Below are 26,714 nucleotides of genomic sequence, written 5' to 3'. Positions count from 1 at the left end.
ATGGAAACTAGGTCAGATTACAAAGGATGAATATAGGCAAACAACACAGGAATGTGGGGCAAGATTAGAAAGGCAAAGGCACAAAATGAGCTCAAACTAGCTATGGAATAAAGGGAAACAAGAAGACTTTTTATCAATATATTAGAAGCAAGAGGAAGACCAAGGACAGGGTAGGCCCACTGCTCAGTGAGGAGGGAGAAACAGTAACAGGAAACGGAAATGGCAGAGATGCTTAATGACTTCTTTGTTTCAGTCTTCACTGAGAAGTCTGAAGGAATGCCTAACATAGTGAATACTTATGGGAAGGGGGTAGGTTTAGAAGATAAAATAAAAAAAGAACAAGTTAAAAATCACTTAGAAAAGTTAGATGCCTGCAAGTCACCAGGACCTGATGAAATGCATCCTAGAATACTCAAGGAGCTAATAGAGGAGGTGTCTGAACCTCTAGCTATTATCTTTGGAAAATCATGGGAGATGGGAGAGATTCCAGAAGACTGGAAAAGGGCAAATATGGTGCCCATCTATAAAAAGGAAAATAAAAACAACCCAGGAAACTACAGACCAGTTAGTTTAACTTCTGTGCCAGGGAAGATAATGGAGCAAGTAATTAAGGAAAACATCTGCAAACACTTGGAAGGTGGTAAGGTGATAGGGAATAGCCAGCATGGATTTGTAAAGAACAAATTGTGTCAAACCAATCTGATAGCTTTCTTTGATAGGATAACGAGTCTTGTGGATAAGGGAGAAGCAGTGGATGTGGTATACGTAGACTTTAGTAAGGCATTTGATACGGTCTTGCATGATATTCTTATCGATAAACTAGGCAAATACAATTTAGATGGGGCTACTATAAGGTGGGTGCATAATTGGCTGGATCACCATACTCAGAGAGTAGTTGTTAATGGTTCCCAATCCTGCTGGAAAGGTATAACAAGTGAGGTTCCACAGGGGTCTGTTTTTGGACTGGCTCTGTTCAATATCTTCATCAATGGCTTAGATGTTGGCATAGAAAGTACGCTTATTAAGTTTGCAGATGATACCAAACTGGGAGGGATTGCAACTGCTTTGGAGGACAGGGTCATAATTCAAAATGATCTGGACAAATTGGAGAAATGGTCTGAGGTAAACCAGATGAAGTTTAATGAAGACAATGCAAAGTCCTCCACTTAGGAAGGAACAATCAGTTTCACACATACAGAATGGGAAGAGACTCTAGGAAGGAGTATGGCAGAAAGAGATCTAGGGGTCATGGTGGACCACAAGCTAAATATGAATCAACAGTGTGATACTGTTGCAAAAAAAGCAAACGTGATTCTGGGATGCATTAACAGGTGTGTTGTAAACAAGACATGAGAAGTCATTCTTCCGCTCTACTCTGTGCTGGTTAGGTCTCAACTGGAGTATTGTGTCCAGTTCTGGGCACCGCATTTCAAGAAAGTTGTGGAGAAATTGGAGAGGGTCCAGAGAAGAGCAACAAGAATGATTAAAGGTCTTGAGAACATGACCTATGAAGGAAGGCTGAAAGAATTGGGTTTGTTTAGTTTGGAAAAGAGAAGACTGAGAGGGGACATGATAGCAGTTTTCAGGTATCTAAAAGGGTGTCATCAGGAGGAGGGAGAAAACTTGTTCACCTTTGCCTCTAATGATAGAACAAGAAGCAATGGGCTTAAACTGCAACAAGAGAGATTTAGGTTGGACATTAGGAAAAAGTTCCTAACTGTCAGGGTGGTTAAACACTGGAATAAATAGCCCCTGGAGATATTTAAGAGTAGGTTAGATAAATGTCTATCCAGGATGGTCTAGACAGTATTTGGTCCTGCCATGAGGGCAAGGGACTGGACTCGGTGACCTCTCGAGGTCCCTTCCAGTCCTAGAGTCTATGAATCTATGATTTCAAGGTTTGAAAATTTGCGGGTCCCAGGTTTGTAGTGATTTTCACCCATGATAGAAACCTGTATTGAAAAGAGGTTCACCTAAATACTGGGAATATTGCAAAGAGTAGTTTTAATGGTTTTGTTTGCATCCCTGCCCATCCTGGCTAATAGCCATTGATGGGCCTATGCTCTTTGAGTTTATCTAGTTCCTTTTTCAACCCTGTTATAGTCTTGGCCTTCACAACATTATCTGGCAAAGAGTTCCACAGGTTGACTGTGCGTTGTGTGAAGAAGTACTTCCTTCTGTTTGTTTTAAACCTGCTGCCTATTAACGTCATTTGGTGACCTCCTAGTTCTTGTGTTATGAGAAGATGTAAATAACACTTCCTTATTTTCTTTCTCCACACCAGTCATGATTTTATAGACCTCTATCATATTCCCCCTTAGTCATCTCTTTTCCAAGCTGAAAAGTCCCAGTCTTATTAATCTCTCCTCATATGGAAGCTGTTCTATACACCTAATCATTTTTGTTGACCTTTTCTGAACCTTTTCCAATTCCAATATATCTTTTTTGAGATGGAGCAACTACATATGCACATAGTATTCAATATTTGGGCATACCATGGATTTATACAGAGGCAATATGATATTTTCTGTCTTACTAGCTATCCCTTTCCTAATGATTCCCAACATTCTGTTCGCTTTTTTTACTACTGCTGCACATTGGGATCTTTCCAGAGAACTATCCACAGTGACTCCAAGATCTCTTTCTTGACTGGTAACAGCTTATTTAGACCCCATCATTTGATATGTATAGTTGGTATTATGTTTTCCAATGTGCATTACTTTGCATTTATCAACACTGAATTTCATCTGCCATTTTGTTTCCCAGTCATCCATTCCTGTGAGATCCCTTTGTAACTCTTCACAGTCTGCTTTGGACTTAACTGTCTTGAGTAGTTCTGTATCATCTGCAATTTTTCCACCTCACTGTTTACCGCCTTTTGTTTTTCCAGGTCATTTATGAATATGCTGAACAGTAATGATCCCAGTACAGATCCTTAGGGGCACCACTATTTGCCTCTCTGAAAACTGACCATTAATTCCTACCATTTGCTTCCTATCTATTTTGCACTACTTCTCTTTTTCTATAAATTGTTTTACTATAATCGAATTAACAACTAATTATTAGTGTTATTCCGGGTGAACTGGTGTTTTACAAATTGGAAGTCTTGTGGTTAAGGCATTGGACAGGGATTCAGGAGACCGTATTTAAGTCCCAGTGCTGTCACAGACTTTTTGTTTGACCTTGGGCAAGTCACTGAAACTCTATTGCTTCAGTTTCCCGTCTGGTAAATGGGAATAATAATGTGTCCTTTGGCTGACTTGTCTATTTAAATTATCAGCTCTCCAGGACAGAGACTATTTCTTACTCTGTCTGTACACCGGATGGCACAATGTGGTTCCAATCTTGTTAAAGCCTCTAGCTGTTCCTGCAATATAAATAATAATATCTTGGACTGGTTTCAGGGTAAACATCCTTGCTCTACGCAGGGAGGAGACTCGGCCACTAATTCACAATTTTGGATTTATGCTGAGGCTAAGGAAAAGTGGTATGTAGGAAATCAGGAGCTCACTTATCTGAACACTCCTTCCTCTGGGAATCTCCCTTTCACAGAGATTTTTTTGTTTTCACTTCCCATGGCAGGCCAGCTTTTCCCCTAAGTATGTGGGCTGGCTGCAGAGCAAGGATTTGTGGTTTGTCAAGGCTTGAACAACTTGCCAAGCTGCTGATACTTTTGTTGGATCAGGGCCCAATATTTTCATTTTCATTCTATTTGTTGAATGTTCTTTTGCTAATATAACACTTTAAATGCCCAGCAAGAGCAATTTTTTCTCTAGCAACATCTTCCTCTATAATTTAGCTACACAAGCCAATACAAATTACTATGGATTCTAGCTGCAGTGATTTAGCCATACTAATAATATAGCATCAATTAAAAAAAACCAGATAGGCTTTATAAAATTGCACACATGGTTTGAAACAGATATTTTATTTCAGTAAAATATCTGATATAAGCTTAGCTATTTCAGCTGCAACCAGCTCGGTCTTTAAATAGTACTTGATGTGGGATACACACATTAATTTCCACATTAAAACCCATTATCCTAAAAGCAACAATACTTTCAAATGTACTAGGTTGATTAGTTTCCTTTAGGTATGGCAGCAAGCCCCCAAACCAGACAGCCTGGCATCTTGCTGAGGTGATAAGCTTGAGTTGTTCTTTGGAGCAGGGGCTGTGTTTTTGCACATTTGTACAGAATCGAGCAAAGGAGTTTTTTATAAAAATCTAACAACATATGGCTGTGGTGATTTAGGGTACTTGTGGCAATTAAAAGGTATCCTACCACATTTTTGAGGAACAACATACTCCTGTTCATTCTTGGACAGAAACACTTTAAGAAATCTACCAGAGGGGAGCAATTATTACTGGAGACCCATATTAAACTTGGAAAAGGATAATGACAGCTATTTGACATATTGACAAAGTGACCTTCCTTAACAGAGAGGAAGAAGGTATCTCAGATCCTAATGACAACCCTTTCTGGCCACCCACTAGGACTTCTGTGAGGGGAATCCAAGCCTCTGTGCTCCTGGATCCCAGAGATTCTTGAGCTCCTGGAGTCTGAACAGAGTCCAGCCACTTCCCTAATATCAGGGTCCCTAGGCATACTCTCAGGACACAGATCTTCTATCTCTATCCCCCTATGAGTGTTGGAACCTGCTGGGCAGCTTCCTAGCTGCTGTGGGTGCAGCACTCATTCTTCAGACTCCCTGGTACTTAAATACACCCAAATACTCCCAGAACTCCACCCAAAAGGTGTGAAGATTCTGGTTTACTCTCCCAGGGGTATGAAGTAATTATGAAGTAGTCAACACACACACACACACACACACACACACACACACACACACACACACACACACACACACACACACACACACTGTTTATAGGCTAAAACATTTATGCTCTTTCTACTTAATCATGACTTAATTGGCATCATGGTAGCTTCGCGGGATAAGTCTCATGACTGGAATATTGCTATACAATGGTACAGCTTGTTCAGGAAGGATAGACAAAAAGTGAGATGCTGCATTATCCAAAAAGAACATATACTCTTGTTCTGAGATACAGAAGAAGGCAAGATGCAGACCAGCTGAAAGTCTCTGGGTAAAGATAAAAGGGATAAAAAAAATTGGGATGATGTCATGGTAAGGTCTACTATAGACAGGGCTGGCTCCAAGCACCAGCGCAGCAAGCTGGTGCTTGGGGCGGCCCTTGGAAGGGGTGGCACATCTGAGTCTTTGGCAGCAATTCGGTGGTGGGTCCCTCAGTCCCTCTCAGAGGGAAGGAGCGGCCTCCAAATTGCGCCAAAGAATGAAGCAGCATGGTAGAGCAGCCACCGATTGCAGCTTTTTTTTCCCCCCTCTTCGCCACTTGGGTCGGCAAAAAAGCTGAAGCCAGCCCTGACTATAGACCACCAAATCAGGAAGAGGAGGTGGCTGAGGCATTTCTAGAATAAATAACAGAAATATCCAAAACACACGACCTGGGCAATAATGGGGGAGTTTAACTACCCTGACATCTGTTGGAAAAATACTATGGCAAAACCCAGAATTTCCAAGAAGTTATTGGAATGCATTAAAGACAACTTTTTATAAGAAAGTGGAGGAAGTAACCGGGACAGCCAGACTTGATTCTGACCCACAGGGAGCAATTCCTAGCGAATCAGAAGGTGGAAACAATTTGGATGAAAGTGATAATGAAATGATAGATTTCATGATTCTGAGGAAATGAAGGAGCGAGAGCAGCAGAATAAGGACAATAGATTTCTAAAAAGTGGACTTTAAGAAACTCAGAGAACCTGCAGGTAAGGTCCCATGGGAAGAAAATCTAAGTTAGAAAAGAGTTCAGGAGAGCTAGCAGTTTCTTGAGGAAACAATATTAAAGGCACAACTGCAAACTATCCCAACATGAAGGAAAGATAGAAAGAACAGTAAGAGGCCAATATGGCTCCATCAGAAACTTTTAAATTACCTGAAAATCAAAAGTGTATCCCACAAAAAGTATGAAACATGGATGAATTGCTAAGGAGGAGTACAAAACAATAGCACAAGAATGTAGGCTAAGCCACAAAATGAGTAACACCTAGCAAGGCACATAAAATGCAATAAAAAGAGGTTCTTTAAATGCATTAAGAGCAAGAGAAAGACAAAGAAAAGTATAGGAAAAGATGGGGAAGGAGAGCTATAGGTGATGACAGCTATAGCTGACATCAAAAAGGCTGAGGTATTTAATGTCTATTTTTCTTCAGTCTTTACTAAACAGGTTAATGGTGACTTAATAATATTAACAATATAGGGGAAGGAACACAAGCCAAAATAAGGGAAGAGTAGGTTAAAGAATATTTAAATAAGTTAGACGTATCCAAGTTGGCAGGGCCTGGTGAAATTCACCCTGGATACTTGAGGAACTAGGTGAAGCAATCTCAGAACCACTAGCAATTATTTTTAAAAACTCAAAAGTCCTAGAGCACTGGAGAAGAGGAAACATAGCACCTATCTTTAAAAAGGAAAACAAAGAAGACCCAAGGAATTATAGACCAATCAGCCTAATTTCAAGACCTGTAAAGATGCTGAAACAAATTATTAAACAATCAACTTGTAAGCACTTAGGGGATAATAGGATGATAGGTAAAAGCCAACATGGGCTTGGCAAGAACAAATCCTGCCAGACCAACCTAATTTCCTTCTTTGACAGGGTTATTGGTTTAGTTGCTGGAAGAAGTGGGCATGATTTATCTTGATTTTAGTAAAGCTTTTGACACTGTTGCACATGACATTCTCATAAGCAAACTAGGGAAATATGGTCTAGATATTACTGTAAGGTGGATGCATAACTGGTTGAAAGACTGTATGAGAAGAATAGTTATCAATGGTCCACCATCAAAGTGGGAGGACATATCTAGAGGGGTCCTGCTGGGATCAGTCCTGGTTCTGGTTCTATTCAATATTTTCATTAATGATTTGGATAATAGAGTGGAGAGAATGCTCATAAAATCTGAAGATGACACAAAACTGGGAAGGGATTGCTAGCATGTTGGAAGACAGGATTATAATTCAAGACAACCATGACAAATTGGAGACTTAGTCTGAAGTCAACAAGATGAAAATCAATAATGACAAGTGCAAAGTCCTTCACTTAAGAAGGAAAAATTAAATGTATCACTGCAAAATGGGGAATAACTGACGAGGTGGTAATACTGCTGAAAAGGATCTGGTGAGGTGGATCACAGATTGAATATGAGACAAGAGTATGATGCAGTTGTGACAAAAGGCTAATATTCTGTAGTGTATTAACAGGAGTGTTATATGTAAGACATGGGATGTAATTGTCCCACTCTACTTATGACTGGTGAGGCCTCATCTGGAGTACTGTGTCCAATTCTGGGCACCACACTTTAGGAAAGATGTGAATAAATTGGAGAGAGTCCAGAGAAGAGCAACAAAAATGATAAAAGGTTTAGAAAACCTTACTTATGAGTAAAGGCTGAAAAAAAACTGGTCACACTTAGTCTTGAGAAAAGAGGACTGAGGCATGAGGACCTGATAAGTCTTCAAATATGTTATGAGCTTTTGTAAAGAGGGTGGTGATCAATTATTCTCCATGTCCACTGAAGCTAGGTCAAGAAATAATCTGAAGCAAGGGAGATTCAGGTTAAATGTTAACTTTCTAACTATAAGGATTGTTAGATACTGGAATAGGCTTCCAAGGGAGGTTATGGAATCTCTGTCACTGGAGGTTAGACAAAGAACAAGAACAGGTTAGAAAAAGTCCTTTCAGGGATGGTCTATGTTTACTTGATCTTACCTCAGCACATGGACATGGACTACATGCTTTCCTGAAGTCCTTTCCAACTCTGGATAACTACAATTCTATTATTCTGTGTTAAGCATAGGAGAGTAGAGATCATAAAAAATAATGAACATCTGAAACCTGCAAATGTCCCTCACTTTCTAACCATCCTTCCCTTGTGGATTCTTGAGGCAAACCATCTGGCTCCAAGAAGGCTGGCAGTGTCCTCTGCCTCATTCAGGCTGTTACGTGGTGAATGCCCTTTCTGGTTCTTGGAGTACCCAGGACTGTTCATTACCTTCATTACCCCTGCCTCCACAGTGAGGGAGTCTTGCTTGTGCTTAGCTGGGTGTCAGCTCCTCAACACCACCAGCTTAAAGTGCTATTTAAGCACTCTCCTCTGGGCTATGCCAGCCATTATTTTGCCTGGCAGGTTTAGAATATGTGCACACGAGTCCCTCTGAAGCATTCCACTGTGATATCCAGCCCTTGACACTGGCTATTCACAGATTTACAAAATCAGCTGTTCCTAAAGGAACAGCACACACCAGCTTGTATGATTCATCTCAAGGTTATCACTTTGCTTAATAGATACCATAGTGGTGAGACATATTTATAGTGAAAAATAATATGGTTATTATCAAAGATTCAAGTGACAATGAGTAAGAATATTGGAAACAAAAGGTTACATATAAAACAAATCATAACACTATGTAGAGACTGAACTTAGCTATCAGGATAACCTCTTGTTTAGAGAAGTTGATCTCACCCAAAGTCTTTTGCAGCTATTCAACCAAGGTTGGCTGTGATCTCATTTTCATTAAGGTAAATGCCCTGCCCATTTACAACCTAGGTGTAGGATGAGGTGGTGTCTTCTTTGCCTTTTACTTATATCCCCAAAGTTCATTGTCTGTACTCAGAGACAGAATAACCACCTGTGGCTTGTTTTTTCCAGTGTGGCTGTTTCCCTGTTGACTTCAGACCTCTTCATTGACTTTGCATGTAAATGGGTAGCCATTGTGTTAGCATACAAACCTTAATTTACATCTTGACAGGTAGGTGACTAAACATGGCTCATCTGACAGAAAACCTCTTTTTTCATCTCTGCTGGTAACTAACACGTTGATATAGACTTTAACAAAATATTTTCGACATATATACATAACTCCTTTCCAGGGCCCATCTCTAACATTTTTGCTGCCCCAATCAAAAAAACAATAAAAAATAAACCGATTGGACTGCCGCCCAAATTGCCGAAGCAAAAAAAAAAAGCCGCCCAGACTCTGCTACTATAAGAATGGACAGAATGCTACCCCTTAGCATGTGCCGTCCCAGGCACATGCTTCCTCCGCTGGTGCCTGGAGTCGGCACTGCTCCTTACACACTGCTCCTTACAAAATGTACAGACATTCCACAACAAATTTAATTTAAGACCTCACATGACATTCTTTGGTGAACCAGAATGTACATACCAGAATCAGGCCATTTCTGTAACCCCCTTGGCAGTTGGCATTAAAGGGTTCTTGCATCACAACCAGCTTGTGTTCTTTTAAAACTTTCATCCCCCTGTCTCAGGTGACAAACCCTTGCCAGCTTCCTTGCAGGAGCACAGACACCTGTCAGGTATCTTTGTTGCCAACGCAAGCTCTGACCAGGCCAAACCAATCCTTCTGAACAGAGACCAGTCTTTTGTCTAGAGTAAATAGATTTCCAGTGACTGGGTACTTAAGAGTCAGTTACCCTCTTTTATTCTTTTGCACCAGTCATTGGCATTTTCAACCCAACATGGAAGCAAATGTATATAGAGAGGGCAAAAGCATGCACGTTCAAAATGGAGTTTACAGCTGACACAGACACATAGGTTTCAGAATCTCACACAGCATTAATGAATTGTACAGACATATTCCCAATTCATCACAGAAGGATATATAAATTCAAGGGTCCGCAGAGACAATGCCCTGAGTCAATCCTCCTTGGCTAGAGGATGTCAAAGGATATTGAATGTATATTGTCAGAGGGACTGACTAACTTGAACTTGCAGAAGTGTGCACTATTTCATAAAGTCAAAAGCCATTCTGGCTATTTGGGAAAAGGCTTGCCAATTGACAGCCATGAATTTTAATAACTAACCAGCAGGGGCTGGGTGGTTCTGTGAGTTCAGCAGATTTGTTAACATGCCATATTGAAATACCAGGATCAGGGCTGGTGCAACCATTTAGGCGACCTAGGCGGTTGCCTAAGGTGCTGGGATTTGGGGGGCGCCATTTTCTTCGGCAGCGACCACGGCGGCCGGATCTTCAGCCACCCTGGTCGCCGCTGGCATTTAGGCGGAGGGAGCTGGGGCAGGGGAGCACGGGGAGGACCGCCTGGAGCAAGTAAGGGGGGGTGGAATGCAGGGGAACTCCCTGCCCCAGCTCACCCCTGCCCCGCCTCGTCCCCGAGCACGCTGTGGCTGCTTCACTTCTCCCGCCTCCCAGGCTTGCGGTGCCTAAGCTGATTGGCGCCGCAAGTTCGGAAGGTGGGAGAAATGAAGCAGCCACGGGCTCGGGGAGGAGGCAGAGCAAGGGTAAGCTGCTTCACTTCTCCCACCTCCCAGGCTTGCGGCGCCAATCAGCTCAGGTGCCGCAAGCCTGGGAGGCGGGAGAAGTGAAGCAGTGACGGCGTGCTCGAGGTGCTCGTGCGTGGAGCAGGGGTGCCTCAGGGCGGAGGGTGGGGGATGAGGAGCTGCCACAAGGGGGAGTGCCTCAAGGCAGAGGGGGGTAGCTGCTGCAGGGGGGTGGGGGGGCACCTCAGTGCGCAAGGTGGAAGTTTCGCCTAGGGAGCGAAACATCCTTGCACTGGCCCTGACCAGGACTGTTCTCTTTGCATGTGTGGTAGAGATTAAGGCCCAATTTTGTGCTGTTGAAGTCAAGGGGAGCTTTGCTTTTGACTTTAGTAGATAAAAGTTCAGACTCTATATGTGTTTCAGCATTTAGAATTTTGTATTAGGAAGATCACAATGTAATCATTTATATTTATTATATTAAATATCTATTTTCTAATGCATCTTTCCACCAGTATTTTTTAGATGTACCTAGTAAGTATTGTTTTTTTGATCCAATCTGCTTATAAACAGTAATCTGGGGCTTGATTCTGTGTCTATTGAAGTCCATGGTAAAGTTACCATAGACTTCACTGGGGGCAGGAACAGGCACCTGGAGAGAAATATCTTAATTTCCTAGGTACCAGGTCTTAAAAGACAATAATCTGTATCTTCCCCAATACAAAAGAATGCAAAGATGGACTGGTAGCCTGGTGACAAGAACCAAAATTGAGCTATACCCTATATATTTGAAATCTTATGGAAATACAGAATGAAAATATGTTATACGAGTCCTAAACAAATACATTTTTATTAATGCAGCAAATAAAAATCTGTAAACTGGTAAGAGATAAAACCAGCAAGTGGCACTATTTGACAACAATCAAGAGGTATGCAGAAACTATGAGAAAGGAAAAATCTTTTTAAATAGTGTAAAACTGCAAGGTAAGCATTTTTGCAAGCATTCAGGAAGAAATGTTCTTTCATTGCCAGCAACGAATAGGAATCTCACTAGTTTCTGGTCCAAATTTCAGTTGGAAAATAGAGAGCAGGGGGCAAATTCATGGCTGTTTATATTGTTGCCCCTTTTTGACTTAAGTGCCCAGTCAAGGTTAGGGACCCCGGCACAATGCTCTGGGCGGCAGGGCTGTGAGCTCCTGGGGCAGGAGGAGTTGTGGGAATCTCCATCTCTGGAGATATTTAAGAGTAGGTTAGCTAAATGTCTATCAGGGATGGTCTAGACAGTATTTGGTCCTGCCATGAGGGCAGGGGACTGGACTCGATGACATCTCAAGGTCCCTTCCAGTCCTAGAGTCTATGAGTCTATGAGCTGCGGGGCCTGGCCTGATGGCGCTACAGCTGGGCATGCCGCCGCCACCGCCAGCCACTGGTGTTCCAGGCAGTGCAGTAAGGGGGCAGGAAGCGGGGGGGGATAGAGGGCAGGAGAGTTCGGGAGGGTGGTCAGGGAGCAGGGGTATGGATAGGGGGCAGCGTGGTCAGGGGAGGAACAGGGGGTTGAATGAGGGTAGGGGTACCGAGGGAGGGGCAGTCAGAAAGGATGGGGGGGATTGGATGGGATGGCAGGGGAAGTCAGAGGCAGGGGTTCTGGGGGCAGTCAGAGGACAAGGAGAAGGGGTGGTTGGATGGGGCAGGGATCCCAGAGGGGCCATAAGGGATCAGGGGGTTTGGATGGGGCAGGAGTCCCGGGGCGGTAGATAGGAGGTGGGGGCCAGGCCACAACCCCCTCCCCTAACTGGTCCTCCATACAATTTAAGAAACTCGATGCGGCCCTCAGGCCACAACATTTGCCCATCCCTGCTCTAAAATTATAGGGTTTTATTATTATAATTATAATATTTCCAAAATGACCCTCTACAAGGAAAGAAGAGTCTTTGGATCTGATCTTGTTTTCACTGAAGTCAGTGGCAAAATTCTTATTGATTTCAGTGGGAGTAGATTGGACTAAAGATTTCTGAAGCCAAACTACATAGGCTTGTTATTCTATTGCATTCAAAAAACCATGATAAAAGAATCCTAAATTTAGCCAAGCACTGTATAAGGAGCCTAGACTCCTAATCCAGGGTTTGTGAATCCCAGCGTTGTTCCAGTGATTTTCTAATGGTCTAAAAGCTAGGTGTTGCAGTCCTGAGTGAGGGAACCATCTTGTGATTGAGGAATTATTTTGGGGTAGTTCTATGGCCTGTGTTATACAGGAGGTAAGGGTAGATGATCACAGTGGTCTCTTCTGACCTTAGAATCTATGAAGATAAAAAGGGAATTCGAAGGCCACAAAAGCCAGCATGCTAGACAGGGAGCTAAGTTAGCCACTTGGAGCTACTGTCTAGAGGGGTATGCTCTAAACCCCCTCCCCTCTCACAGAGTTAGGCACCTGCCTCAGGCTACACGAAGTGGCATTGGTGGTGGTGCCAACCTTATAGTTTTAGCTCAGTGGTTAGACACTCACCTGGAAAGTGGGAGATCCAGGTTCCATTCCACCACACTGCCTGAGAAGGAGAACGGATTTAAATAGAGGTTTCCCACCTTTCAGATGAGTACTCTAACCACTAAGCAATGAGATATTCGGATGTGGGACTCCCTCAATCTCTCCTGTTGAAACTGTTCCACTTTGGATAAATACTAAAAGAGTATAAAAAGGTTAATATACTGCAGAATAAGTCCTTTAGGAAGGCAGGAGCCAAATTCTTGCATTGGCAGGATTTTGACAGCTCCCCTTGGACACTGAGAGCTGCAAGATCTACACTTTCAACACACCAGTTAGCAGATACTGATTTCTAAGACTGTCTGTCGGAATATGTTTGGCTCCAGAAGTATTTCACCATATAATCAGACAAAGGCTGGAGGTTCTAGCAGGCATGAAAGTTTACACTGTTGACATAATAATCTGGAATGACACCATCACTGAACATCAGGAACTAAAGGGAGTACTGAAAACTGTGAGAGATACCTTAAACTGAATAAGGCCAATGTCAATTTCAAAGAATAGACGTAAATACTTGAGAGAGATACTAATCTCAAAGTCAATCTTTCCCAATGAATCAAAGATTCAGGCAATACTGAACATGCCAAGATCTGAATCCTATTGAATAATGAAGAGGACAGGTCACTGGTTCAGAGCAATCTCGATTGCTTGATAAACTAAGTGCAAGCAAACAATATGCATTTTAATATGTCTAAATGCAAATGTATACATCTAGGAACAAAGAATGTAGGCCATACTTACAGTATCGGAAACTCTGTCCTGGGAGCAGTGACTCCGAAAAAGATTTGGGGGTGGTGGCTAATTAGCACAACATAAACTCCCAGTGTGATGCTATGGCCAAAAGAGCTAATGCAATCCTGGGATGCATAAACAAGGGAATCTCAAGTAGAAGAAGAAAGGTTCTTCTACCTCTCTATTTGGCACTGGTACAACCACTACTGGAATACTGAGTCCAGTTCTGGTGCCCACAATTTAAGAGGATGTTGTTAAACTGGAGAGAGTTCAAAGAAGAGCCACAAGAATAAATAAAGGATTAGAAAACATGCCTTATAGTGACTGACTCACGGAGCTCAATCTAGCTAGTTTAACAAAGAGCAGGTTAAGGGGTGACTTGATTACAGTCTATAAGTGTCATAGTATCTTTCCCCAATCTGAACCTTAGAGTCCAAAAGTTGGGGTACCAGCATGAATTCCTCTAAGCTTAATTACCTGCTTAGATCTGATAAGCTGCCACCAATCAGGAATTCCAGTGCCTGATACACTCTGGTCCCCCCAAAACCTTCCCTGGGGACCCCCCAAGACCCAGACTCCCTGGATCTTAACACAAGGAAAGTAAACTCCTTTCCTCACCGTTGCCTCTCCTAAGATTTCCCTCCCTGGGTTACCCTGGAAGATTACCGTGATTCAAACTCCTTGAATCTTAAAACAAGGAGGAATGTCCCTTCCCCCCTCCGCTCCCCTTTCTCCCTCACCCAGAGGCAATACAGATTCAAGCTCCGTGAATCTAAAACAAAGGGATTCCCCCTTCCCTGTTAAGTTCAGACTCAATTCCCTTGAGCCTCAACAAGTGGAAAAAATCAAACAGGTCTTAAACACAAAACTTTTAATAAAAAGAAAGAAAAAGAGTAAAAGTTATTTCTGCAATTTAGATGGTAAAAGTTACAGGGTCTGTTAGCTTATAGAAACTGGAGAAAAAGCATCCTCCAGCAGAAATACTATTTAAAATACTTTCAGCCAAATACACATTAAAACTCTACCAGCCAGATACACATTTGCAAATAAAGAAAACCAATTAAAAAGACTATAACCGCCTGTTCCTTACTAAAATACTTACTATTCTGAATATATAAGAGACTGTAGCAGGGAGATTGGCAAGAAACCTGGTTGCACGTCTAGTCCCTTCCAGGACCCAGAGAGAACAAAGCCAAACCCCAAAAACACAAACAAAGACTTCCCTCCACCGAGATTTGAAAGTTTCTTGTCTCCTGATTGGTCCCCTGGTCAGGTGTTTGGTTCCCTGTTTGTTAACCCTTTACAGGTAAAAGAGACATTAACCCTTAACTATCTGTTTATGACAATAAGAACTGTGGGGAACAAATCATTAATATGGGCACTTCAGTCTAGCAGAGAAAGGTATAATACAATCCACTGGCTGGAAGTTGAAGTGAGACCAATTCAGACTTGAAATAAGGCATAATTTTTAATTGTGAGCACATATAGCCTTTGGAACAACTTACCAAGCTAGCTAGTGGCAATTTTTAAATTAAGATTGCAAGATTGTTCTTCTGAAAGCTATGATCTAGGAAATATTTTGGGGGAGTTCTATGACCTGTTTTATACAGGAGGTCAGGCTAGATGATCACAATAGACCCTTCTGGCTTTGGAATCTATGAAGATAAAAAGGGAATTCAGAGGCTACTAGGAATGTTGAATTATTTCAGCAAATTCATACCTAATTATATACCTCACACAACTCACTTAAAACATTTCTTCCATAAGGTCACAGAATGGGCATAGATGCCAGAGCATGAACAAGAAATCAGTGACTTAAAGCACATTCTGACTTCACCTCCAATTTTTGACCCGTTGAAAATCAAAATGTCCATAGATGCCTTGGAAGTCAGGCTGGGAGCAGTACTATTAAAGTGTGTCATTGATCTGATTGATTGCCAGTCCTGAATGCATCAAGAACTATGACAGCCACAAAGAAGATGTACACACAAATTTAAAAAGAGACACTAGCTGTGGTATATGAATGGAGAAGAGTTCATGATTTTCTCTACAGTTGTGGTTTCAAAGCATAAACTGATCAAAAGCCACCAAGTGCAATATACAAAAAGGACTTGGAGAAGCAACACCAAGCATACAGTAACTACTTTTGAAATACAAAAGTATAAGCCTTGAGTGTCAACCTGGATGCCACTTAGTAACAGCAGACACACTCTCAAAAGCATATGTTCCATCTGACAATGCCCAGCCTGACGATCTAGAACTAGCAATAAACGTTCATGTGAACATGATTAAGGCTTTGTGTCTGTCATGGAGATCACAGAAAGTCACAGATTCTGCGGATAACCACTTCTGCAGTGGTCAGTGCGGCTGGCTTCGGGGCTACTTGGGCAGCCCATGGGCCGGCAGCAGCAGAAGTTTGGGTGTGGGAAGGGGCTCAGGGCTTGGGCAGGGGTTTGGGGTGTGGGGCAGCACTTACCTTGGGGCAGGGGGTCCCCGGAAGTGGCTGGCATGCCCCTGCAGTGCCTAGGCAGAGGGGCCAGGGGGCTCTGTGCGCTGCCCCTGCCTGCAAACACCATCCCCGCAGCACCTATTGGCTGCGGTTCCTGGCCAATGGGAGCTGCAGAGTCAGCGCTCATGGTGGGGACAGCATGTGGAACTCCCCTGGCCTTCCCTCCCCCTAGGAGCTGCAGGGACATGCCAGCCACTTCCGAGGATCTGAGCAGAGCTGGGTAGGAAGCCTGCCAGCCCCAAGCCTTCCCATGCCCGGCACCAGCAGGGGTCCAAGGCCACGCACTGCCACCTGACCCCCCTGCCCAGCACCAGCAGGGGTCCCGGGCCCTCCCCCCTCCTCCCAAACTCTTGGTGCCCCCGATCTCCCTGGCTCAATTATTAGTTAGGAGTATATAGTACAAGTCATGGACAGGTCATGGGCCATGAATATTTGTTTACTGTCCATGACCTGTCCATGACTTTTACTAAAAATACCTGTGACTAAAACATAGCCTTAAACATGATAAAAAAGACATGTGGTAATGCCAGGCATATGGGATGAATTGGAGACAGAACCAGCTAAAAATGAAATGCTCCAAGCAGCAATACTAATGGAGGAGGAGGAAAAAAACAGCATTTCCACCTGCAAGTTCCTACTAAACAAATTAGTTTTCAGTGATCTCAGGAGTGCTTTTGAAGGAGACAAAGATTGTGGGTCCCCTAGTGTTGAGAAGGAAAATATTGGAATGAATACCTGAAGGTGCACCTGGGAAAGACCAAATCAAAAAGAAGAGCTAGAAAATTTGTATTCTGGCCACAGATATATAGTGATACCAAAGAAATAGTGAGCAGATGTGGAATATGTCAAAAGTACAGAGATTGCCAGCAGAACGAACCAATGATGTGGCAAGAGCAACGTGCAGTTCCATGAGACAAAGTTGGAACTGACATGTTCAGCTTAGGAAGATGTGATCACATGGATATGATGGACAAGTTTACCAGTTTTCCAGTAGTCACACTTGGCTTTTTAAAAATATTTTATTCATTGATATTTTGGATCAATAAGAATAAGACATTACGATTGTCTTGTAGACACACATTAATACAGCACTAAGAATGTTAAACAACATATTGACGATAGCTCATTATACCATTCCTTACCCCCCCTCTTTTTTTTGCTGAGGGGAGGAAGTCTCAAGAGAACAGAAAGACAGGCAAGCTAAGGGGTGTCGAGCAACAGGGTGTAATTAATTTCCTTCTGTGTATATGTTTCTTGACTATCTTGTAAGTATAGATGTACTGTATATATATCAAATCAGCTCAATGATTTCAATATTTCTATTGTACTGCTTTCCTGTGCAAGGCATACCATTGTTTTATCCATTTTTTGGTAAATTTAGCTGGCACTGTTCTCATAAAATTTAAGTCTTCCATTATAAAATATTCTATTAGTAGTTTTTTTCCAATGTTTCACAGTAGGAATCATTGCTGGGTTTCACAAATTTAAGATTGCTTTTTGTGCTATGAAGAGCAAGAATAGTAGTTTGAGTCTTTTCCTGGTTTGAATCTTTTTAACAGTCCAATTCCAATATGCATGCCCTTAAGTCCTGTTAGAGTTCTATCTCTAATTTTTTTAAATTTTCTTTCAGGATGCTTTTCCACATTTTTTTTTTATAACCATCCATCAGTCCCACATCATGTGCCTGAAAGAGAGCTTGGTTGTTTTGCATTTCAGGAAGATATCCAGGTCAATATTCTGTATTTTGTTATATAGGGCTGGAGAAACGAACATTCTGTAAACTAAAAAGTACTGAACATGAACAGCTTGGTTAATATAAAAATTGGAGATATGCCAATCTCTTAGAACTGGAAGGGACCTTGAAAGGTCATTGAGTCCAGTCCCCTGCCCTCACTAGCAGGACCAATTTTTGCCCCCGATCCTTAAGAGGTCCCCTCAAGAATTGAGCTCACAACCCTGAGTTTAGTAGGCCAATGCTCAAATCACTGAGCTAGCCCTCCCCTAACAGAGCTAGAACAGAAGTACTTGTGGCACTTTAGAGACTAACAAATTTATTTGAGCATAAACTTTCATGGGCTACAGCCCACTTCATCAGATGCATATTATCGGCAGGAGAAAAAAACTTTTGTAGTGATAATCAAGATGGTCCACTTCAAACAGTTGACAAAAATGTGTGAGGATACTTAACACGAGAAATAGATTCAATTTGTGTAATGACCCAGCCTCTCCCAGGCTCTATTCAAGCCCAAATTAATGGTATCTGGTTTGCATATTAATTCAAGTTCAGCAGTTTTCTTGTTGGAGTCTGTTTTTGAAGCTTTTCTGTGGCAAAATTGCCACCTTTAAGTCTCTTACTAATTGACCAGAGAGGTTGAAGTGTTCTCCTACTGGTTTTTGAAGGTTATGATTCCTGATGTCAGGTTTGTGTCCATTTATTCTTTTGCATAGAGACTGTCCATTTTGGCCAATGTACGTGGCAGAGGGGTATTGCTGGCACATGATGGCATATATCATATTGGTAGATGTGCAGATGAACGAGCCCCTGATGATGTGGCTGATGCAAATAGGTCCTATGATGGTGTCACTTGAATAGATATGTGGACAGAGTTGGCATCGGGCTTTGTTGCAAGGATAGGTTCCTGGCTTAGTGTTTTTGTTGTGTGGTTGCTGGTGAGTATTTGCTTCAGGTTGGGGGGCTGCCTGTAGGCAAGGACTGGTCTGTCTCCTCCACCTTTTTGTCAACTGTCTGAAATGGGCCATCCTGATTATCACTATGGAAGTTTTTTTCCTCCTGCTGATAATACCTCATCTTAATTAATTAGCGTCTTACAGTTTCATCTTAATTAATTAGCGTCTTACGTTGGTATGGTTACTTCTACCTTTTCACGTTCTCTGTGTATATGCATTTCTTACTATATGTTCCATTCTATGCATCTGATGAAGTGGGCTGTAGCCCATAAAAGCTTATGCTCAAATAAATTTGTTAGTCTCTAAGGTGCCACATGTACTCCTGTTCTTTTGGCGGATACAGACTAACACAGCTGCTACTCTGAAACTTGGTTAATGTTAGAGCCTATATTAATTGTCTTCATTGTCTCCTTCTAGTCTTTTTCTGTTATTTCATATTTACAGTCTGCACTCTATGACTTAATAGCTTTATGCAGTTTGTCCTTTAAAAACATTATCATAAGTATTTACATTCTAGACATAATCTCGATTGCTGAAACTTCAAGACCTTGAATACAATTTCCTAATACAGATAGTTTTGTTGGTTCCTTTCTTCTTGGAAAGTGTTTTTAATAAAGTAAGTAATCTGTATAACCTGATATTGTGCATTCTTTTCTTTTTTTAAAAAAAATATATATATATCAGTAACATCTGTTTGTTTTAAGGGTTGTCCATCCCTAAAAAAATATTTCCAGTCATCATCGTGAGTTTGAAAGCACTATTTTTAAAAATATTGTATATCACTGACTTCTGCTCTTTCTTTCTTTCTTTTTTGGGGGAGGAAGTCAAGTGTCTCATATGTGCCCAATTAGTAACTGCAGGCAATATTTCAGGGGTGCCAGACTGTGTTCCTTGTAAGCTGCGCGCTTGGGCGGCCTCCCAGCATAGATTCAAGTGCCACCCAGCTGATTAACAGAACACACACATTTGGCAGCTTGTGTTAAGGTGCCCTTTCCCCCACTACTTTGCAGCAATATTGCTCCATCCTACAGCTGCTCTCAGGACCCTCCTGCTGGCTGTGGAGAGTGGGTGGAGGGGGTGCTGATGTCAGGGTGCCCCCCACCCCCTGCCCCTGTAGCCTATCTCTGCAGAGCAGGGGAGAGGGTATAGCCTGGCTCAGGACTGGAGGACTCAGATCTGCTGAAGAGACAGCACACACTGTTTCTGAGACTTCCCCAGCAGTCAGCTCACACAGTTTCTGTCTCTCTGTCTCCCTCTTCTCCCTTGCCCCTTTCCTCTGCCCATGTACCCCATTTCCACAGTGGAGACAACAGGGCTCAGGACAGAGCAGGATAGCTTTCTGTGAGTGCCTTAAAGAGACAGCACAACATGGCGTCTCTCAGAAACTTCCCCAGCAGCCAGCACACACACAGTCTCTCTATCTTTCACAAACACACACACAGAGTCTCTGTGTCACACACACACTATGGGTCACTCTCGCACACACACACACACACACACACACACACACAGTTGCTCGGTCTGTTTCTCTCTCACATACACACTCACACACAGTCTTTTTCACACTCACCTCCTATCACATATTTGTATTATTATTGTTACGTCTTGGTATTTCTTGCAATTCACATATATTCTCTGTAATTTTATTCTTTCAAAGTGTGTTTTGAATGGTCTATGCATATCATAAATCTTTATATACTTACACTTAATTCTTTGAGTAATGAGTTCTAAAATGCCTAACCAGTCCTGGCTGGAATAACTATCCCTCTGGTAACTTTTTTAAAATATGTATTATATCTAGGTTTTTTTGTTTCTACTGGTGGTGAACGTCCACACATATCTCGGTGCACATAACATTTATTCTGCACTTGGATGGAAAAAATTAGAGGGAACACACTGCCAGAATTCTGGGATAAGAATCCAACACACAATTATATCATGAGGTTGGGTTTGCCAGTTTCTGTTCTATTTGTGTCAATTATGGATTCCCTCTATCAGAGATACATTCCAGTGCCAGTCTAATCTGTGCCACCCTATGGATCTCTTGAAGTTTAGTAGTGCCAGGCCTCCCATCTCAATTGGACATTCTAGCCATTCTCTTTTTATTCTTGGCTTCTCATTGACCACAGGATTTTTAATAGCTTTTTAAAATTTCTTGAAGAAATTTTTGAGAGGTATATAGGTAATCCTATAAAAAAGGATATAAGATACTTGGCAGGATATTCATTTTAAGTACATGAATTCTACCTCTCAAAGTCAATTGTAATAACACCCACTTTTCTAGGTTGTCGTAAATAATTTAATTGAAAAAGCTCCCCCACTTTGGCTAATACATTAATGCCTCAATATCTAATTTTATTATTGAATACTTTCAGTGGGAATTTCTCATGTATTGGATATACTTTGGAACTGAAACAAATTATTTCTCATTTAGAGTAGCTTAAATGGAGGGCTCTGCCGCAAATTTTTCTGAAAATTAGGGAAGGGGTGAGCAGGAGCTCACCAAGTCGGCTTCCTCGGTCCACCATGACAGTCTGAGCATCAAGTAGTCACACTTGAAGATACCACAGCAGTAACTGTTGTCAGCCACATTAAATATGTATTTGCATGTTATGGAATCTCAAGAACAGTAATAACTGACAAACAATTGCATTTCAGGAATAAGGAATTCCTGGCCTGTGCTAAAATGAAAGACTTTCATCATGAGACATCATGATTAGCTGAATGCGGATTACATATAGTGAAGCGCTTGCTCAAAAAAGCAATGGATGCAAGAGCAGATCCATTTTTAGCACTACTCAACTTTAGAGCTACATGTGTGCAACGTGGAAACTCATCTGCAGATCTTTTTGACAGCAAACATATAAATACTCCATTACCAGATATGGGACAAAAACGAAGGATGACTAAGGAGTCTGTAATAATGAGGAAAAGACTGGGAAAGTACAATGAAACAAAATATTACAATAAAGGAGGGAGACCTCTTCCACAGTTAAAAAAACAAAGACTTGGTGAGAATTTGGCAACATGGGCACTGACAGGTCAAAGCCACAATGCTCAAGAGGAGACTCCTCATAGACTCATAGACTCTAGGACTGGAAGGGACCTCAAGAGGTCATCGAGTCCAGTCCCCTGCCCTCATGGCAGGACCAAATACCGTCTAGACCATCCCTAATAGACATTTATCTAACCTACTCTTAAATATCTCCAGAGATGGAGATTCCACTACTTCCCTAGGCAATCTATTCCAGTGTTTAACTACCCTGACAGTTAGGAACTTTTTCCTAATGTCCAATCTAAATCTCCCTTGCTGCAGTTTAAGCCCATTGTTTCTTGTTCTATCATTGGAGGCTAAGGTGAACAAGTTTTCTCCCTCCTCCTGATGACACCCTTTTAGATACCTGAAAACTGCTATCATGTCCCCTCTCAGTCTTCTCTTTTCCAAACTAAACAAACCCAATTCCTTCAGCCTTCCTTCATAGGTCATGTTCTCAAGACCTTTAATCATTCTTGTTGCTCTTCTCTGGAGCCTCTCCAGTTTCTCCACATCTTTCTTGAAATGCGGTGCCCAGAACTGGACACAATACTCCAGTTGAGGCCTAACCAGCGCAGAGTAAAGCGGAAGAATGACTTCTCGTGTCTTGTTTACAACACACCTGTTAATGCATCCCAGAATCACGTTTGCTTTTTTTGCAACAGTATCACACTGTTGACTCATATTAAGCTTGTGGTCCACTATGACCCCTAGATCTCTTTCTGCCATACTCCTTCCTAGACAGTCTCTTCCCATTCTGTATGTGTGAAACTGATTGTTCCTTCCTAAGTGGAGCACTTTGCATTTATCTTTATTGAACTTCATCCTGTTTACCTCAGACCATTTCTCCAATTTGTCCAGATCATTTTGAATTTTGACCCTGTCCTCCAAAGCAGTTGCAATCCGTCCCAGTTTGGTATCGTCCGCAAACTTAATAAGCGTACTTTCTATGCCAACATCTAAATCGTTGATGAAGATATTGAACAGAACCGGTCCCAAAACAGACCCCTGCGGAACCCCACTTGTTATACCTTTCCAGCAGGATTGGGAGCCATTAACAACTACTCTCTGAGTACGGTTATCCAGCCAGTTATGCACCCACCTTATAGTAGCCCCATCTAAATTGTACTTTCCTAGCTTATCTATAAGAATATCTAACTCATACTCAGTGATCACAGACAAAGGCAGAATCTTAAGAAGGAATCATATTCGTAAGTATCCTCTCAAGATACCTGACAACTTGGCCAAGCTAAGTAAAATGTGGGCAGAAATACAAGTTGAATACAATTCAGAAACTGACCTTGTTAATGACCATGATATTCAACAGTCAGTTACTGAAAATAATTTGACTGAAAGTGGTTTGCAATACAGCTGAAACACCCTAACAGACTGACTGAGACTTGTAAGGGTTGTGTTGAAGAGTTGTCAGTTATTGTATTTGTTATAGTTTGATAGTTTAATTTAATAGTGTTTTAGTTAATTCAGGAAATTTCAAAAAGGGAGCTAAAAAAGGGAAGACGTGCTATTGATTAAAACAATGATTAACTGTGATTAATTTAAATTTGTTTTAGTTAATCGCTTGAGTTACCTGCAAATTGACAGCCCTAATTGAAAATAAAATCAAACACACCATTAGGAATTGGTTGGGAATTGGTCCTGCTTTGAGCAGGGGGTTGGACTAGATGACCTCCTGAGGTCCCTTCCAACCCTGATATTCTATGATTCTATGATTCTAAGTCCTCCAAGAAGTGTAGAGACACCACATTTCCTGTACACTCTAGCTGCAGTCTTTAGTTTCCTGGGAAACTTCCTGCTGAGGCAGAAACAGAAGCATGGTGCAGCTACACAGATTAGTAGAAAGTTGTTTTTTTTACCTCATTTCTGGACATAGTTCTGTTCATAAAAAAGCTGATTTTAACACCAGAGCAGGGCGACGCTTCCAGGAGCAACAAAGAGGGAGGGAGAGGGCCTGATGCTTTACTCTCCCTCTACATCACTGCCCAAGAGGCTGTCATGCCTGCACAAAAAGCCCCTGGTGGCTGCATGCAGCCACAGTAGCCAGATCTGAGAAATGTTGACTTAGAGGGAGGCAGAGCTCCAGTTCCCTTTCCCACATGGAGCCAGGGTTCCTTACCAGAAAAGCTGCTGCCAAGAATCTGCCTCCTGGTCCCTCTGAAAAGGTAAAGGGACCATCTTTACTTTGTTGTTTTTTTTTATTGGAGCCCAGGGTGCTCAGCCTGGGCCCCTAAGATGAGCTAAGGGTTAATAACCGAGCCCCTCCTTCACAGAGACTATTTACCTTGTGACTTGCAAGGAACAGTGAGGTGAGCCCAGACTTTCGTAGACTTTTGTTTGCCTTTGTCATTCTGGATTGCTGTTTTCCCCAGGAGAGAGAAGCCACCTCCTCAACACTTGTAGATGGAATATTGAACCCCATACTCCAAACTGGTGCTACAGTGACACCTACAGTTAGGAAAAGATGTCTAGCATGAGAGAGATACCCCAAGGGGATGCCAACCTATGACAGTCTGATATTATTATTTCAGGTCCTGATTCTGCCACCCTTACTCATGTTAAGTAGTATCTTACTGGCTAAATTGGCTCTCTGAAATCGGGCCCTAATTAATACTTGGATTGTAAGTTGTAAGGTCCTTGGGGCAGTGTGACACTGGCAGACCAGTCAACCTATGTATGACCCATAACAACTTAACAAGAGACATTTGTATCAAGAAAATTCACTTATATATGAATTTCAAAGAGATGTCCTAGACTAGTAATCGTCAACTCATTTATTTGTAGTAAAATAAATCAAGGGTAGATGCTAAGTGTATTTATCTGTGTTTACCTATATCTTGTTAGAAGTTTAACAATCTTAGATTTAATTTTTAAGGGTTGGCTGACAGTGTGATATTTGGGTAAGACCGGAGATTCATATTGACCTGGGGATAAGTGTCTAGTCCTTTGGGATTGGTGAATTGCACATATGGTGAATTGGGTTTTCAGTAACCCCTCACTATATTAGACTTGGTTGTCTAGATGGGAGCCAAGGGCTGGAATGCTTAAAGGAGACTGTGTGTGGCTTCTCGTTAACCAGTGTGGTACTACAGAAGCTCTTTGTTACTTGCTTGGTGAATCTAATTATAGAATAAACCACCAGTTTGGGGGATTGTCTACCCTATTTCTTGCAGTCTGCCCTAGGTGTGGCATTCTCAGTGTGGCCCATCCAGGCACCATGGTCATAGGCAGGGACTGTCTTTTTGTTCTGTTTGTACAGTGCCTACCACAATGGCGGCCAGGACCATGAGTAGGGCTCCTAGGTGCTATCATAGTAGAAATCTATAGAATAATATTCCAAAAATGTTATCCTGCGTGTCTCTCTGAAGCCCAGAATGTCAGTAAAGTCAGTATGAAGTGATGGAACAGCTGCAAGCAGGATTGAAAGTTCTTTTTATTCAGAATATCATTAAGCTGAATCATTGTGAAACCCAGTAATCTGTAACACAAGCAATCATCACCCTTACTCTACAACTAATTTACATCCAAAATATAATTGGAGACTGCTCAAGATGGTGGATTACTTAGCCCAACTGCCACAGTTCTCTTCAAAATCACCCACACAACTAGCCAGGGCCGGTGTAACCACTATGTGAACTAAGCGGCCACCTAGGATGCCAAAATTTAGGGGCACCAAAAAGCAGTATCTGGTGTAACGGGAGTAAGCTGAGCGGGGCAGGGTGGGGACCAAGGCCTTCATAACAAACCCACCCCAGCAGCGAGGGGTGCCAAGCAGGATGGTCAGTGGGAGCCTGCGGCAGAGCAAGAAGCAGACAGCCGGCCAGGTGTGGCGACCAGCGCGGCCGAGGGACAGAGCCGTTGGGGGAGGCAGGACGCGGTCCTAAGCTCAGGTGAGCTTCGCAAGGTGGAAGTTTTGCCTAGGGCGCAAAATATCCTTGCACTGGCCCTGCAACTAGTATACACAATAGCCCGAAATACACATCGCCGATTATGGCAGCACACCGCTCTTTTGCCACCCACACACATCTCCCAGCACAATTCCCCTACATCATTCTGATCCCTTGTGGGAAGTAATAGAAAGAGCTTTGTTTGTTTAGATTATCACCAGCTTCAATCACCACTAGGATTTGCAGTCTGTTACTGTCCAATATTGAAGTTCTTAGCCATTTTTGGCTTTTTTACACACATGACTTTAATTACACCCATGCAATAGCATGGGCTTTCAGTTACTAGTAAATAATAGGATATAATTACTGAAAGAGTTGGAAAAATTGCCAGAGTTGGCAACACTGTTTGGTCTCATCTGATCATGTAAATTATTCCTTGGGCCTCTATTATGCTTAGAATCTCCGCTCCCCACTCATTATGGGACTGAAATAGAATGTTTTAGAGAGCACTGGCAGTTGATCTCAGCATGAAATTGAACTCCCTATGCCTCCTAAGGCAAAAAGTCTTTGAAAGGTAGGGAAATTCTGTACAGTCTCACATTAGGAAACTGAGACTGAGTCTCCAGAGCAGGAATTTAATCAAATATCTTCAGAAAAGTAGAATTACAGGTAAGGAATTACCCATTTAACTTTACATGGCACTGAGTGCTCTTTAATACATGTGATATAACACAAGGGCCACAACTTTGTCTAATATGGTGAATCCAAATTTTTAAAATGATCTTTCAAAGTACTGTCTGTGTTCACAGAGAAACAAGTGTGTTCATTATTGTTCCATTTTCCACTGCACAGTTCAGTGTGTCTTTAACTTTTTAATCAGGTAAATGAGCCAGAAAGCAGTTTTACAGAGTGAATTTGGCTATGAAGTTGTTAAATTAGACACAGTTACAGTGGTCACCTAATTTTATGTTTCTAC

General features: G+C 42.1%; 1 protein-coding gene across 1 annotated transcript in view; it reads left to right on the top strand.

Annotated features, from left to right (window-relative positions):
- Positions 1–26,714, top strand: part of MYT1L (myelin transcription factor 1 like) — a 525,010-nt gene that overhangs the window by 410,051 nt on the left and 88,245 nt on the right. The gene's annotated exons all lie outside the window — the stretch shown is intronic.

This window comes from Gopherus flavomarginatus, chromosome 4 (genome assembly GCF_025201925.1).
Source record: "Gopherus flavomarginatus isolate rGopFla2 chromosome 4, rGopFla2.mat.asm, whole genome shotgun sequence".
Taxonomy (NCBI): Eukaryota; Metazoa; Chordata; order Testudines; family Testudinidae; genus Gopherus; species Gopherus flavomarginatus.
Note: the sequence above shows the minus strand (reverse complement) of the source record. Positions and strands in the feature narration are given on the sequence as shown.